This window comes from Macaca nemestrina, chromosome 5 (genome assembly GCF_043159975.1).
Source record: "Macaca nemestrina isolate mMacNem1 chromosome 5, mMacNem.hap1, whole genome shotgun sequence".
In the NCBI taxonomy this organism is placed as follows: Eukaryota; Metazoa; Chordata; class Mammalia; order Primates; family Cercopithecidae; genus Macaca; species Macaca nemestrina.
Window position 1 is genome coordinate 167,449,374 of NC_092129.1, and position 16,069 is coordinate 167,465,442.

Consider the following 16,069-nt stretch of genomic DNA (forward strand, 5'->3'; position numbering starts at 1 on the left):
CTAATTAGTATTTTTTATTGCCAGTAAAAGTAACTCACTAGAGGGAGCTTCTAAGAAAAGGGGATTTTGATGAGGGCATGTGGATATCCCATGGATTTTAGGGAGGGGCCCAGCTGGGCCTTGGAGAAACAAAACAAAACAAACAAATAAACCAAAAATCAAAACCAAAAATTCACATTGAATTTGGAGTTTGGGTCATATTGTATGAACAGGACTGCTTCCACCTGTGTTAACAGGAAACTTCCAGAATACTGGGTGCTGAGTCAACAGTCCAGTATGTATCTGTACAGAGGCCGTACCAAAGATAGGTGTCTGTTTATCTTTATTTGTGCTGCTATTGAAGATTTTCTAATCATTAGTGCTAATATTGCCGGAGAAAATAATTAATGAAAGTGTCTACTGTTCTACTGTGGGAATTTCTGTTTGCAGGGCTCATTAACATCTTTGATCAGAATGAGCGGCTCTTTTCTGGTTGGAATACATGAACATTACACAGTGTGTGGAGCTGTTCTTCACCTTGTCCTTGTTTCTTCTTCATGTTGCTTCATCTTGTTGCTCACAAGCTGACCTCCCCTTAGAGCTAGGGTGGTCCAGCAGGGCTGCGTTGTGATGTATATTCCTTTTGTGGTAGGAGACTTGCTGAGAGAGGATCCTGTTTGTTTGTTTGTTTGTTTGTTTGTTTGTTTTGAGATGGAGTCTCGCTCTGCCACCCAGGCTGGAGTGCAGTGGCATGATCTCGGCTCACTGCAGCCTCTGCCTCCCAGGTTCAAGCAATTCTCCTGCCTCAGCCTCCCAAGTAGCTGGTATTACAGGCGTGAGCCACTACATCCGGCTAATGTTTGTATTTTTAGTAGAGACGGGGTTTCGCCATGTTGGTCAGGCAGGTCTCAAACTCCTGACCTTGTGATCCGCCCACCTCGGCCTCCCAAAGTGCTGGGATTACAGGTGTGAGCCACCGCACCTGGCTGAGGATGCTGTCTTTAATGTGATGTTGGGTGATGTGGATGAAATGGTTCAAGAAGCAGATGGGAAGTGTTTGGGGAGCCTCCTGCCAGTGGCTCAGTGTAGCCAGGGAAAAGCAGACACACCTCTATGCCACCTCTCATATCCTAGAAGGTAACATTGAGTTTGCTGCATAGAGTCATACAGTTCTAGGTCACCTGAAACTCAGAGCTCATGTGATCTAAACTTCTATATTTAAAGGAGGAAAGAGACTCAGAGAAGTAAAAAAGTCAGACTGCAACCAGAAGTGGACATATGGACTCCTCATTCCTGTTCCAGTACCGTTGCTGCCAGTTCACATTGTCTTTCTAAAATAGCCATTTACAGGGCCACAGCTCTGTCTCAAACAAGGGCTTAGTATCTGTGTCAGTTTGCTAGGTCTACCATAACAAAGTACCACAGGCTGAGTGGCTTAAACAGCACACACTTACTTTCTTATGATTCTAGAGGCAACAAGTTTGAAATGAAAGTGTCAGCAAGGTTGGTTCCTTCTGATGTCTTTCTCCTTGACTTGCAGATGGCCATCTGCTCCCTGTGTCCTCTTGTGGGCTTCGCTCCAAGTCTGTGTCCCAGTCTCCTGTTATAAGGCCACCAGTCATAGTGGATTAGGGCCGTTTCGTATGACCTTATTTTGTTTTAATTACCTCTTGAAAGGCCCAATTTCCAAATACAGTTATATTCTGAGAAACTGGAAGTTAGGGCTTCAACATATGAATTTTGAGTGGTTGTGGGGGGACACAATTCAGCCAGTAACAGAATCTATAAGTTAACTTGATTCATTAGTTGATTAAATATGATTAAACCGGCCGGGCACGGTGGCTCACACCTGTAATCTCAGTACTTTGGGAGGCTGAGGTGGATGGGCAGATCATCTGAGGTCAGGAGTTTGAGACCAGCCTGGCCAACATGGTGAAACCCCGTCTCTACTAAAAATACAAAACTTAACTGGGCATGGTGGTGCACACCTGTAATTCCAGCTGCTTGGGAGGCTGAGGCAGGAGAATCACTTGAACCTGGGAGGCGGAGGTTGCAGTGAGCTAAGATCGCACGCACCACTGCACTCCAGCCTGGGCAACAGAGCAAGACTCTGACTCAAAAAAAGAAAATAATAAAGTAAATAAGTAAATAAATATTATTAAACTGGATTATATTGGTACCCAATCTTTACATGACCATTCTAGTAGTGTTCTCAGATGTTAACTTTGCAATAATATGCAGCCAGCTCATTGAAAATTCTAGTGCCATAAATGTTTTTAATTGCTTACTGTGTGTCAGGCGTTGTACTAGGCACTGGGGAAACCTGTAAATAAGAGAGACCCAGTTTCTTCCTTTTTTTCAGATTGCAGTCTGTTAGGAATGGCAGACATTTAAAAAGCAACTTGTGAGGACTGTTATGGAACAGGAAGTACGAGTGCCATTTCTATACCTTAGTATAATCACTCGTTTTAATTCACATCTTCCATGGTGGCAAGTTTGCCTCAGTGTCAGCCGGTCAGTTGTCTCTCAAGGGGATCAGAACGTTTATGTATCTGGAATGCTTGCTACCTAGAGTTCTGAAGATCACTATTCTCATTCCAAATATGTTTTTTTCATTGCCAGAATGCTCACTCAGTGACTAGATTACTTATGTGTACTCTGCATTTTTCGAAGAGGGGAAAGCTGCTATTTTTATCATCTAGTAGCATTCTGATGACTCCTTGATAACATGGTTACTATAAGGAACCCCATCTGTTTCTCTGCTGGGACCACATCTTAGTCATATTTTTGTCCCTAATGTCTGGCATCGTGCCTGGCATTTAGTAGGTCTTCAGTAAATATTTGCTGAATAAATGCATGCTGATTGAAAAATTGCCTGCTATTATCAGCTCTCTGTACATGCTAAATGCCTTGCCTCTCCAAAACGATTGTAAGCTTCTGAGCAGGAACACCGTGGTCACACATGGTCTGTCTAACTCAGTGCCTTGTAAATAATAGAAATGCCGGCAGGGCGCGGTGGCTCACGCCTGTATCCCAGCACTTTGGGAGGCCGAGGCAGGTGGATCACGAGGTCAGGAGATCGAGACCATCCTCGCAAACACAGTGAAACCCCATCTCTACTAAAAACACACAAAAAAATTAGCTGGGCGTGGTGGCGGGCCCCTGTAGTCCCAGCTACTCGGGAGACTGAGGCAGGAGAATGGTGTGAACCCAGGAGGCGGAGCTTTCAGTGAGCCGAGATTGCGCCACTGCACTCCAGCCTGGGGGACAGAGCGATACTCCGTCTCAAAAAAAAAAAAACGGGAATGCCATCCCTAAATCCCTAGCCCTCTCCGGGATGGCCTGTCTTCCCTGCATCCGGGACTGTTGAAGATTCTTAAAGATGGAAAAATCATATACAGGCTATTGCATAGACATACATTAAAAAATGTAGTTCTTTCAGGGTATCCCTAGTGGGCCTATGGCCATAAATTAACTTGCTCCCAGGGTAGGTAGTACTCTCTTCTTCACTTCTGCTGTAATCACAGCTGCCTTCATTATAGAATCATAGAGAAGTGAATTAAGGTGAACTGTGAAAGAAGGAAGAGAGGCAGCTCACTTGATCGATGTGGGAGTGGGAGTGGGAAGATTTTTCTAGGCATAAAGATGGCATCAAAGAGGCTTGGCTGTTTTTCCATTCCCAGTAATCGTTGACAGTTTTTTATTTAACATTTAAAAAAGTGTCCTCCGAACCTTAGGCTGTTCAAAAACAAGTATTTCACGGTAGAGATTATGTCAAATGATAAGAGATGCATTCTGTGATCAGTGGCAGAAACAAAGGTTGAAGCTGCAGTTTGATGAGAATTTAAACATACAGAAGTCAAAAAATTCAGGAGTTGAAGTTAAACTGCAAGTGTGACTCAGTCCCCTCGGGCATATGGTAGTAGCATTTTCTGAATTGTGGCATATTCAGTTAAATTTAAGCCCTTGTTTTTGCAAAGTCGTTGTGTCAAGGTTGCAATGTGAGCAGTAACTTTAGACTTTCACAATTTTTTATATTCTCACCCACAGTATATGCTGTTATAGCATTTGTGCACTGAAATTTGGTATAGCTTATAAAAAAAATGGTGCAGTGCTAAATCTATGGTTCAGAATCTATATGATTATGAAGAAATAACCCTTCTTTTTTGCTTGAACCTGACCTAATACTGAAACAAAACACGGCCATGTTACTTTTAAGTAAATAAATAAGTAATACATTGTGGCATAATGCATACACTATAAAATTTACCGTCTTCACCATCAAGCATACAGTTCAGTGGTATTAATTGCATTCACATTGTTGTACAACTGTCACCACCATCCATCTCCAGAACTCTTTTTTTTTTTTTTTTTTTTCTTGAGACAAAGTCTCGCTCTTACCCCCAGGCTGGAGTGTGATAGCGTGATCTTGGCTCACTGCAACCTCTGCTTCCTGGGTTCAAGCGATCCTCCTGCCCCAGCCTCCCAAGTAGCTGGGATTACAGGCACCTGCCACCATGCCCGGCTAATTGTTGTATTTTTAGTGGAGATGGGATTTCACCATGTTGGCTAGGCTGGTCTCAAACTCCTGACCTCAGGTAATCTGCCCGCCTCAGTGCTGGGATTACAGGCGTGAGCCACTGCGCCCAGCCCAGAAGTCTTTTTATTTTGCAAAATTGAAATTCTGCCCATTAAATAGCAACTCTTCTTTGCCCTCCTCCCCCAAGCCCTTGGCAGCTGCTTTTCCATTTCTATGACAATGTCTACTCTAGATACCTCATCGAGGGTGAATCATACAGTATTCGTCCTTTTATGACTGGCTTATTTCACTTAGCTGCTGTATTATTAATACCAGCCTTATGGGTATATAATTCACAAACTGCAGAATTGAATGGTTTTAGTCTATTCACATTGGATATGTTTTTGAAGACAGAGTAAAACCAATCCTTTTTTTCCTTAGTTCTGAAACACACACACGCTTCTTATCTGGCAAGTCCCATTATAAAAATGCCATGAACTAAATGGGAACAGAAGATTGGGGGAAATATCTAGATTATTCTTAGTTTGGTTCAGATTAATTGAGATAGCCAGAATATTTTTGTAAGCATGCTTGCTTTAATTGAAATGTCTTCATTTTGCTTCCTGGAGCCAGCAATATGTGATTACTTATTGTTGTTCTTATGGGGTACTGTTTGCTTGCATGGTTGTGATGAGTTGGATAGAAATTTAACAGAACAGAAATTTCTTAAAGTCTGGATTTGTTCAAAGACCAGTTTGAAATTGACCAAAGAGATAGATGGAACTGACACTTGAGTTATTTGAGATCTGGAGTTCCCAGTAATGAAAAGAATATTTTGGTCCAAGTTTGAAAAATGGCACTTCATGTTTATGTACTGCTGATAGGAATATTCATTGGTACAACCATTTAGAAAGACAGTTAGGTATTATCCAGTAAAGAAAAACAAATGTGTATACCCTGTGACTCAGCAATTTTCCTTCTAGGTGTTTCCTAGAGAGACTTCTATACTGTATACCATGAGACATGGAGGCTCTCCAGCACAGCTTTACTTGTGTTAATAATGGTTTAAAAGAATAAGCCCAAACTACTTGAATGTTATTAAAGTGAAATAGATAAACAAATTATGAGATAATCAAATGATAGAATACAATGCAACAATGAAAGTGAATGATCTAAAACTATATAGGAGCAATATAGATACATTTCAGTAACCTGATATGAAGCCAAAAAAGTTACGTTGCAGAAAAATTCAAAGTATAAATTATTCTTTTTGTAAAATTTCAAAAGTGTGCATCATTAAACAAGTAAAGTAGAATTTCACCCTGAGACAGTTAAAAAAAAAAAAAAAGGCTAGAAGCTTAGAAAGACATGGACTAAAACTCGTTTTTCTCTGTTCTGAGAGTACATGTGGAAATGAAAGCTACCAGCTATTTCTGCCATTTTAAATGCTCATATGAAATTTCTAAGTACCCTGCATAGTAAGTCTTTAAAATATCACATACACACTACTGGCAGGCTAAAAACCAACAGAAAGATGGCTGGGTAAAAAGAACTCATGCATGCAGAACACGCTTACTTTAAAAAATTTACATTCCTGAAATAGAATTTTTGGAGAGAAGCTTTTCTTGAATGATGTTAGATTGAAGGATATAACTAAAAATAGAACTGCAGTCTTTAATAAATGAAAATTAGTCAAGGTTCTAATCAGTACTTCCTCTGTTCGATACTAATTTTGTCAGCTCATTTTTTTACTTAACGTGGGCTGTACCTATTCGCACATCCGTTGTACTCTTTGCTTGTTTGGTTATCGTTATGAGACCACCACCAACCACCGCCACCATGGTCATCATCACCATCATCACCATCTCCTAGAGTGCATGGTTTTATGAGCCCTGAGCTAAGCTCCTTACGGTTTATGCAAACATGTTCCTCCCTCAGGGTCTTGGCATTGCTCTAAAATAACACCCCCATCAGTTTTTGTCCCCTTCACTGGTTTAATTTTTCCTTATTGCACTTACACGTACTTGTTTGTCTTTCTCATTTCACTAAAATTTGAGAGTGACGTTAAGTCCGTGGAAGCAGAGCCCATGCTTACATCTCTCATTTGTGTGTTTCCAGTGTTTAAAACTGGGCCTGGCTCACCTAGAAGCTCACTGATCATAATCAGTGATCATCAAGTGAATGAATGCCTGAATTAGCCCAACAATTCTTTGAGGTAGATATTGCTGTTACTATTCTACAGATTTTTTAAAATGGTGGCACTCAGATAGATTAAATGACTCGCCCACATTTACCCAGCCTGTGAGTGGTGGAGGCTAGAATTCAAAGCCAGTGTGCCTGACACCAAAACCTGTTGTCTTAACTACTCCACTTTTCTGCCTATCATCTGCTGCTAGTTCTCAGTGACTTTTTATTTATTTATTTTTTGCATAGAGTATCTTTTCTTCTTTTCAGACTGTCAACTCATCATTTCTTTAATTCTTTGTTTTTTGTTTTTGAGATGGAGTCTTGCTCTGTCTCCCAGGCTGGGGGGCAGTGGCACCATCTTGGCTCACTGCAACCTTCACCACCTCCTGGGTTCAAGCCTCAGCCTCCCGAGTAGCGGGGATTAAAGCTGCACACGACCACACCCAGCTAATTTTTGTATTTTTAGTAGAGATGGTGTTCTCCGTGTTGGCCAGGGTGGTCTTGAACTTCTGACCTCAGGTAATCCACCTGCCTCGGCCTCCCAAAGTGTTGGGATTACAGGCATGAGCCGCCGTGCCTGGCCTTGTTTAATTCTTTGTATGTACCTTTTTAACAAATAGTTGTATCTCCTTTTAGGACTATTTCTGTTTTGCATATACAAAGACTTTACTCATATTTCAGTTTCAGCTAATTTCAACCTCCTCCAGCTAACGCCCTTGCCATGTTTAGTGCTATTGTCTAAATGGCTCTGAGACTGAAGCAGGTCTGTGAGAGCAGCTGACAAGGTGTCAAGAGGGAAGGATGCACAGATAACCCACTGAGCTGCGTTATCTCCTAAATGCATGTGTCTTTATGCCATTGCTAATGGCATCTAATGACCCTGGGCTCCGAACAGGTGCTGCCTTGTAATCTGCGCTCATTTGTCACTTTCTACACTGCGAGATTTACTGAAATAACATGAACGGGGAAAGCAAAATGACTCTCATGGATGCCAGGAATGCCTTATTTATCTTTTAATTTTCTTTCGTTTTGGGATGCAGGAGCCCACTCTGGAGTTGAAATAAAACAACTAATGTTCAGAGCTGAGGTTGTCACCCTTTTTAGTAGGACCTCAGATCTAGAAAGGGCCCCACAGAGTTCTCATTTGCTTACAGAGGAGAGTGTAGTCCTGTGGTACCACATGTGGTGCTGGCCAGTGGAGTAGGTGGGGGTCCTAGAACCTGTGCAGCCTGACTTCCTTTCTGAGGCTCCTTCCAAAACCCAGTGGCATCCTCCTTGGCACTTTACACACCCAGCTGTAAATACACCTGTGCCATGGAGGGCAAAAGCCTTTTTGGGGGGCATATATGGGCCAATTGATGACCAGCGACCTCTGTTTTCTTAGATCATCTAGCTTCTTTATGTCCTGTACCTCTTTGACTTGGGTTGACCAAACTCAGATGATCTCCTTAAAGGTGCATATTAACGATTGCCCCATTTCTTAGGATCCTAGGATATGAGAATCTTCATCTCCCTCTCTCTCTGTCTCCGTGTGTGTGTGTGTGTGTGTGTGTGTGTGTGTGTGTGTGTGTGTGAGAGAGAGAGAGAGAGAGAGAGAGAGAGAGAGAGAGAGACAGAGAAATTTATCCTAAGGAAACAACCAGAGATGTTGAAAAAAGATATATATATTCAAGAAGTCACAGCACAGCATCACTAAACCATAGCACAATATCTGGAAAATTAAATGCTAGATAAATAGATTATGGATGGAAATTACAGTATGTTAAATACTCACATACATATTCTCTCTCTCCCTCTCACTTTCTCTCTCTCTGTGTGTGTGTGTGTGTGTTTGAGAGACAGACAGCGAGAGAGAGAATATGTATGTGAATATTTAACATTTTGTGTTTACAGCCTTTGAAGACTTCTGCTTTTCCTCTAGCATAGAAATAAAATCAAGGTTTCTCCTACTTTTGTAAAAGTTTGGTTGAGGGGGGTTATTGTTTTAAAATGAAAATAATACTAATGTATAATGAGCTCTTATTATGGTCCACATGCTGTACTAAGTACTTTACATACACGTAAAATTCAATTGCCATAGCAGCCCAACAACATAGTGTTATTAGCCCCATTTGACAGAACAGGAAGTTGAGGCTCTAAGAGAATAAGCAACTTGCCCAAGGTGGCAGATCTTAAAATGATAGAGCTATGGTTTTTGTTTTGTTTTGTTTTTTCTTAGAGACAGAGTCTCATTATATTGCTCAGGCTGGCCTCCAACTCCTGGGCTCAAGCGATCCTTGCCCCTCAGCCTCCTGCATAGCTGGGACTATAGTGTATGTTGCTATGCCTGGCTGTCTAGCTATGATTTGAATCCAAGCAGTCTGACTCCAGAGCATGCCCCAGAAAATTGTTTATTGTTTCCCTGATCACAGAAGGGGTGTATATATTCATTTAGAAAACCTGGAAATACAGAAAAGAATGAAGAGCAGATCACCCACAAGATAAACATGAACATTTTTAGTGTCTCTAGTCATATAGACTTTTTAACTGGGATCATGCTGATTTACTGTTTGTGAACTACCTGATATTTTTCAGGGGTCTGTATATTGTAAACATGCTGCTGTGTGATTTTCAAGCCCACACAGTGTCATCTTAGGGCCTATGATAGGTTTTACATCTCTCATAGATACTGTAATTTCCATCCATAATCTATCTAGCATTTAATTTTCCAGATACTGTGCTATGGTTTAGTGACGCTGTACTGGGTTTCTTGAACATATATATCTTTTTGCAACATCTCTGGTTGGTTCCTTAGGATAAATTTCCAGAACTAGAGCTGGTGGCTCAAATAGTAAGACCCTTTATAAGGCTTTTGATGTGTCGTTAAATTACTCTTCTTGAACACTTGCCAGTCATGACAAAGAATGTTCATGTGTCTGCACTCTGGACAACACGAAGTACTGTAATTAAAAAAAAAAAAGAAACAAACAAAAACTCTGCCAATTTGATAAGTTAAAAATTATATCTTGTTTTAATTTGCTTTTTTTAGTGTAGTTTCAAGTGAGGGTGGATATTTTCCTTATGTTTCTCTGTTTTTTACATTTCTTTTTTAAACTGGCCATTCGTCTTCACTGCTTATTTTTGTGTTAGAAAGTTTTTCCTTTTACTCACAATTACATGTATTTATTTTGTATTAAGGATATTAACTCTTTGTTTAATGATATTAGAAATATTTTTCCCACTTTGATATTTTCCTTTGAATTTTACTTATGGTGATTTTTATTTACAAAATCGAAATATCTGTGTAGTCAAGCATATTAATAATTTTTAAAAAGTGTTTTGCTTTTTTTCCCCCATAGTTGAATGCTTTTTTAAAAAAAAATTTTATTTTTTTATTTTTTGAGATGGAGTCTCGCTCTGCCACCCAGGCTGGAGTGCAGTGGCGCGATCTTGGCTCCCTGCAACCTCCGCCTCCTGGGTTCAAGCGATTCTCCTGCTTCAGCCTCCAGACTACAGGCGTGTGCCACCACGTCCAGCTAATTTCTTATATTTTTAGTAGAGATGGGGTTTCCCCATGTTGGCCAGGCTGGTCATGAACTCGTGACCTCAGGTGATCCGTCTGCCTTGGCCTCCCAAAGTGCTGGGATTACAGGCATGAGACACCACACCCCACCTGAATTCTTTTGTTTTGTTTGCTTTGCTTTAAGTTCTGGGATACATGTGCAGAACTTGCAGGTTTGTTACTGAGGTATACATATGCCATGGTGGTTTGCTGCACCCATCAACTCGTCATCTAGGTTTTAAGCCCTGCATGCATTAGGTATTTGTCGTAATGCTCTCCCTCCCCTTGTCCCCACCCCCTGATAGGCCCCCCGTGTGTGATGTTCTCCTCCCTGTGTCCGTGTGTTCTCAGTGTTCAACTTCCACTTATGAGTGAGAACATGTGGTGTTTGGTTTTCTGTTCTTGGGTTAATTTGCTGAGAATGATGGTTTCCAGCTTCATCCATGTCCCTGTAAAGGACATGATCTCATTCTTTTTTATGGCTGCAATTTTTTTTTTTTTTTTTTTTTGCTTTTATACCTAGAAAAGCCTTCCATTCACTAGGGTCAGATAACTATTTACCCATAATTTATTGTAGTTCTTTATTATCTCATAGTTTATATTTAGCGTTTATTTTGATGTGTGATCTTAGACATGAGGATTCAATGAACTTTTGTCAAATATTAAATCAGTTGTTCTCACATTATGTATTTAATAGTCTTTTGCCCCACTGAGAGGAGACATCATCTTTATTAAGTACTAATAAAAACTAAATGTTTTTAGAAACTTGAGTATATTTCTAAGCCTTATATTCTGTTATCTTGATACTTGTTTTTTTTCTACTTTGGTTTTGATTCTAGTAGTTTAGTAGTTTTTAACATAATTAGATTCCTTCATATAATTTTTTCAGCATTTATTAGCTATTTTTAGTCTATTCTTTCATGTGTACATAGACTAATTTAGTCAGATTTTCAAACATCTTTTCAAAATAAATTTTAATTTAATAGATTAGATATCAATTCAGAGAGAATGAAAGTCTTTAATGAACTCTTATAACTTTTGATACCTGCACAGTATTTTTCCTTTATTGTTTTTTAGTAATGCATTTTCTGTTTTTATAGAATCTGAGCAGTTCTCGTTTTGTTTAGAGATTTTACAGTGTTGGTTATAATTGTGCACTTAATCTTTATTTTCTTTATACAGTAGTCCCCCCAATCAAGTGGGGGCATGTTCCATAACCCTGGTGGATTCCTGAAACTGCCAGTTAGTACCAAACCCTATATAGACTGTGTTTTTTCCTGTATGTACACACCATGATAAAATTTAATGTATAGAGATTAACAACAGTAATCAAATAGAACACTTATATAAAATGTACTGTAATAAAAGTTATATGGATGTGATCTCTCTCTCACTATCAAAATATCTTCTTGTACTGTACTCACCTATTTTCAGACAGCAAATTGACCTCCAATAAATAAAACCATGGAAAGCAAAACCGTGGATATGGGGAGACTACTGTATAAGGGAAATTTTCACCTGATTATCGTTGGGTTTTAGGAAAACTATTAGTATTTCTATGTAAGTGTGTGTGGAGGGGTATATGTATATGTTCTAGTATATATATGTATAAATATATAATATATAATATGTAAATATATAATACATATTATATATTCATATATAAAAATATAATATATGATATATGATATATAATATATAATATTTATCAATATAAATATAATATATAATATATATGTATATATAATCTGTTAATATAATATATAATATAATATATATTTATGTATATATGATATATTAATATAATATATTTATGTATATATAATATATATTTATGTGTATATATTATATTATATAACTATATTATATATTATATTGTGTATAATATAGTATATATAATATATATTATATGATAATATAAATCATATAGTGTAATAATATATATTATATGATATAATTACATATTAATATATATAAATATATTATAATATAATATAATATAATATATATAAAAATATATTTTGAGACAGAGTCTCCTTCTGTCACCCAGGCTGGAGTGCAGTGGCATGATCTCAGCTGCCTGCAACTTCTGCCTCCCAGGTTCAAGTGATTCTTCTGTCTCAGCTTCCCAAGTAGCTGGGATTACAGGTTTATGCCACCACACCTGGCTTATTTTTGTATTTTTAGTAGAGGCAGGGTTTCACCATGTTGGCCAGGCTGGTCTCAAATTCCTGACCTCAGGTGAGCCGCCCACCTTGGCCTCCCAAATGCTGGGATTACAGGCATGAGCCACCATGCCCAGCCAACTGACCATAGTATTGATCTCAATTCTAGAGTCTTCCAGCTAATTCCCTTAAATATTCTAAGTAGATAATAATAGCATTTCCAATAATGATAATTTTGTCTCCTATATTTTAATGTTTTTAACTTTTATTTCTTCTACAACGTCCTGATGGTATGACAAATAATAATGGAAGAGCAGATACAAATACACTTGACTTTATTCCTGAATTTAATTTAATTTAATTTTTTTTTTTTTTTTTTGAGACAGAGTCTTGCTCTGTCACCCAGGCTGGAGTGCAGTAGCGCACCATCTTGGCTCGCTGCAACCTCCGCCTCCTGGGCTCAAGTGATTCTCCAGCCTCAGCCTCCCAAGTATCTGGGATTACAGGCACACAACACCATTCCTGGCTAATTTTTGTATTTTTAGTAGAGATGGGGTTTCACCATGTTGGCCCGTCTGGTCTCAAACTCCTGACCTCAAGTGATCCACCCACCTCAGCCTCCCAAAGTGCTGGGATTACAGGCATGAGCCACTGCGTCCAGCCTGAATTTAGTTATTGACTCTTGTTTTTAACTTTTAATATAATATTGGCTACTGGTTTGTGGTAGGTATCTTTTATTGTGGCAAATACATAGTATTCTAATTTTCAACCCTCTTTCCCACAGAATATTTAAGAGAAAATCTTTTTGGCCACTTTGATAATGATAATTTTTGTCTATTGAATGGTGATGCTGTGATTTTCAGGATGTAATGTATGTATCATGGAAACTGGTAGAGAAAGAAAGAGATGGGGTCATGCTGAAGTACACTTGAGCCCACCCAGAGGTAGAGCTGGATGCACCAATTGTCGCCAAAATGGCGACCAGTAAAGAGAACCATTCTTAAGAAAGACTCGTGCACCATAAAGCGGAGATTTCCATAAGCCTTTGATAGTAACAATTCTCCCTTCCATTCCCTTCCTCTCTAGTTTCAAGATGCGATGAGCACAAAAAGACTGACTTGTCACAAAAACCATGAAATTCCATACACAAATGGGCAAGCTGACATTCAGCAGCTTTGGAAATTTCCACAATCGCTGCTGTGAGTTGCCTCAAAGAGAAGAAAAGTGAGAGAAAGGAAGGGTACCTTTGCCCCCATTAAGATACATGTAGCATCCCACAGGCTTTGAAATTACCTGTCCCCAGAGTTATTGGAATTAAGTCATTTTTTGCTTGTTATATTATGAAAGCCCCCCACCTCTCTAAAAGTATTGTCTACAATAATTTTTTTGATCTGGATTTTTACTTCTTGAATTAATACTAAAACAAGAAAATTTGTCATTTCTATTTCTATTATATTATTTTATTTTATCAAGACAAGGTCTCGCTCTGTTGCCCAGGCTGGAGTGCAGTGGTGCAGTCATAGCTCACTGCAACCTTGAACCCCTGGGCTCAAGCGATCCTCCCACCTTAGCCTCTCAAGTAGCTGGGACTGCAGGTGCATGCCACCATGCCTGGCTCTTTTTCAACTTTTTTGTAGAGATGGAGTCTTGCTATGTTGCCCAGGCTGGTCTCAAACTCCTGCCTTGAGCAGTCCTCCTGCCTCAGCCTCCCAAAGCATGGGGATTACAGGCATGAACCACCGGACCTGACCATTTCTATATTCAAAATTTTATTAACACAGTCAAGTATTACATATTTTAAACATTTAAAATATCCTCAATATTTGTGAATTTATGCCACTTCTTATTTTTAATTTGGTTTGTTCTCTGAAATATCAGATTAGCTAGCAGTAAGTCTGTCTTATTTTTGCATATATTTTAAAATATTTTCTGTATGTTTTGTATGTATTTTAAAATATTTTGCATATATTTTTAAATATATGCAAAAATAAGATAGACTTGCTACTAGCTAATTAATAGTCTTTTAAAATAATTTTAATCTAACTTTTGGATTTGTTTTGTTAGTTTTGTGTGCTTTACCTTTACATTGCTTTTCTTAGGTTTAATTCCCTTTCTTCTTTTTTTTTTCTAAGACGGAGTCTTGCTCTGTCACCAGGCTGGAGTGCAGTGGTGCAATGTCGGCTCACTGCAACCTCGGCCTCCTGGGTTCAAGTGATTCTCCTGCCTCAGCCTCCCAAGTAGCTGGGACTACAAGTGCGTGCCAACATGCCCAGCTAATTTTTGTATTTTTAGTACAGACAGGGTTTCACCATGTTGGCCAGGATGGTCTCGATCTCTTGACCTCGTGATCCACCTGCTTCACCCTCCCAGAGTGCTGGGATTATAGGCGTGAGCCACCGCGTCCTGCCCTCTTTTCTAATTTCTTGAGTTGATCTTTTATTTTAAATTTTTCTTAATGATAAAAATACTTAAGATATTTGCTTCTGACTGTAAGCTGCCTACACTCTGATACATAATTTTCTCATTATCTTTATTGTCTCAGTCTGCGATTGCATAATTTATTATCTCTTATACTCCACACCTATTTAGAAGTATATTTTTTGAATGCACAAGTTAATTTGAATTGTTTACACTTCTGTTTATTAATGAGTTTTGTTGCATTGTGGTCACAGAATATTGAAAGATGGTAAAATTTCTTATTTGTTCCAGTACAGGATTCATTTTTGTTAATGTTCCATGAGCCCCTGTATAGAAGATGCATGCTCTAATTAAATCTAATCAGGCTTATCTTGTCATCAGATCTGCCATATTTATTATTTTATCCTACTTCTCTATATCCTTATTAAATTTTCATCTGCTTATTTTTCCAAGGACTAAATGTCATGGGGTAGACTTTGACACTATTGCATGTCTCTCAATCTCTGTATTTCCATGCTCTACTATCTTGGCACATAACATTTTGACTTAATTCTTTGGAATGTATCTCTTGTCAGTAAAAATTTCACCCTTGTTGAATGCTTTAGATATGTAATACTGATTTTGTACTAACAGTTGTAACTGTCACTTTTAAATGTGCAGTTTCCTGGTATTCCTTTGCCCCAATCTTCTTGTAACTTTTATGGGTTTCTTGCAGATAGTCTAAGGGCATTTTTAATGTATGACATTGTCTGAGGTTCTTTTGCTCTTCAAAATGAATTAATACCTATCTTCAATGTTGATACGCCTATTCTAATTTTTGTCATCTTTTTATTCTTTTGGTTTTATGATTCCTTTATATTTGCATCATTTTCCATTTTGTGTGATATGATTTACTGTCTAGTAATACTCATATTTACTCTAGTTATCTTTTTAAATTTGACAAAATATGACCTATATTTCTGTATGAGCAATGTCAGGAAGCTGAATGACCATACCTCCTCCCTGTATAAGATAAGATTAACACATTTTATTCTCCTTTGGAATTCTCCTTTTCTTTTTTAAAGATAGATATAGACATAGAGATGTTTTGATCCAGTTTATGATTACTTTTAAGTTTTATATAACTTTTCTTATAAGGATTTCATCTATATGACCTGTGTTCCTTTTTATAACCATATTCAATTGTTTGTTATATGCTTTGATTATACGTGTATATATTTTTCATTAGAGACAGGGTCTTGCTCTGTGGCCCAGCCTGGA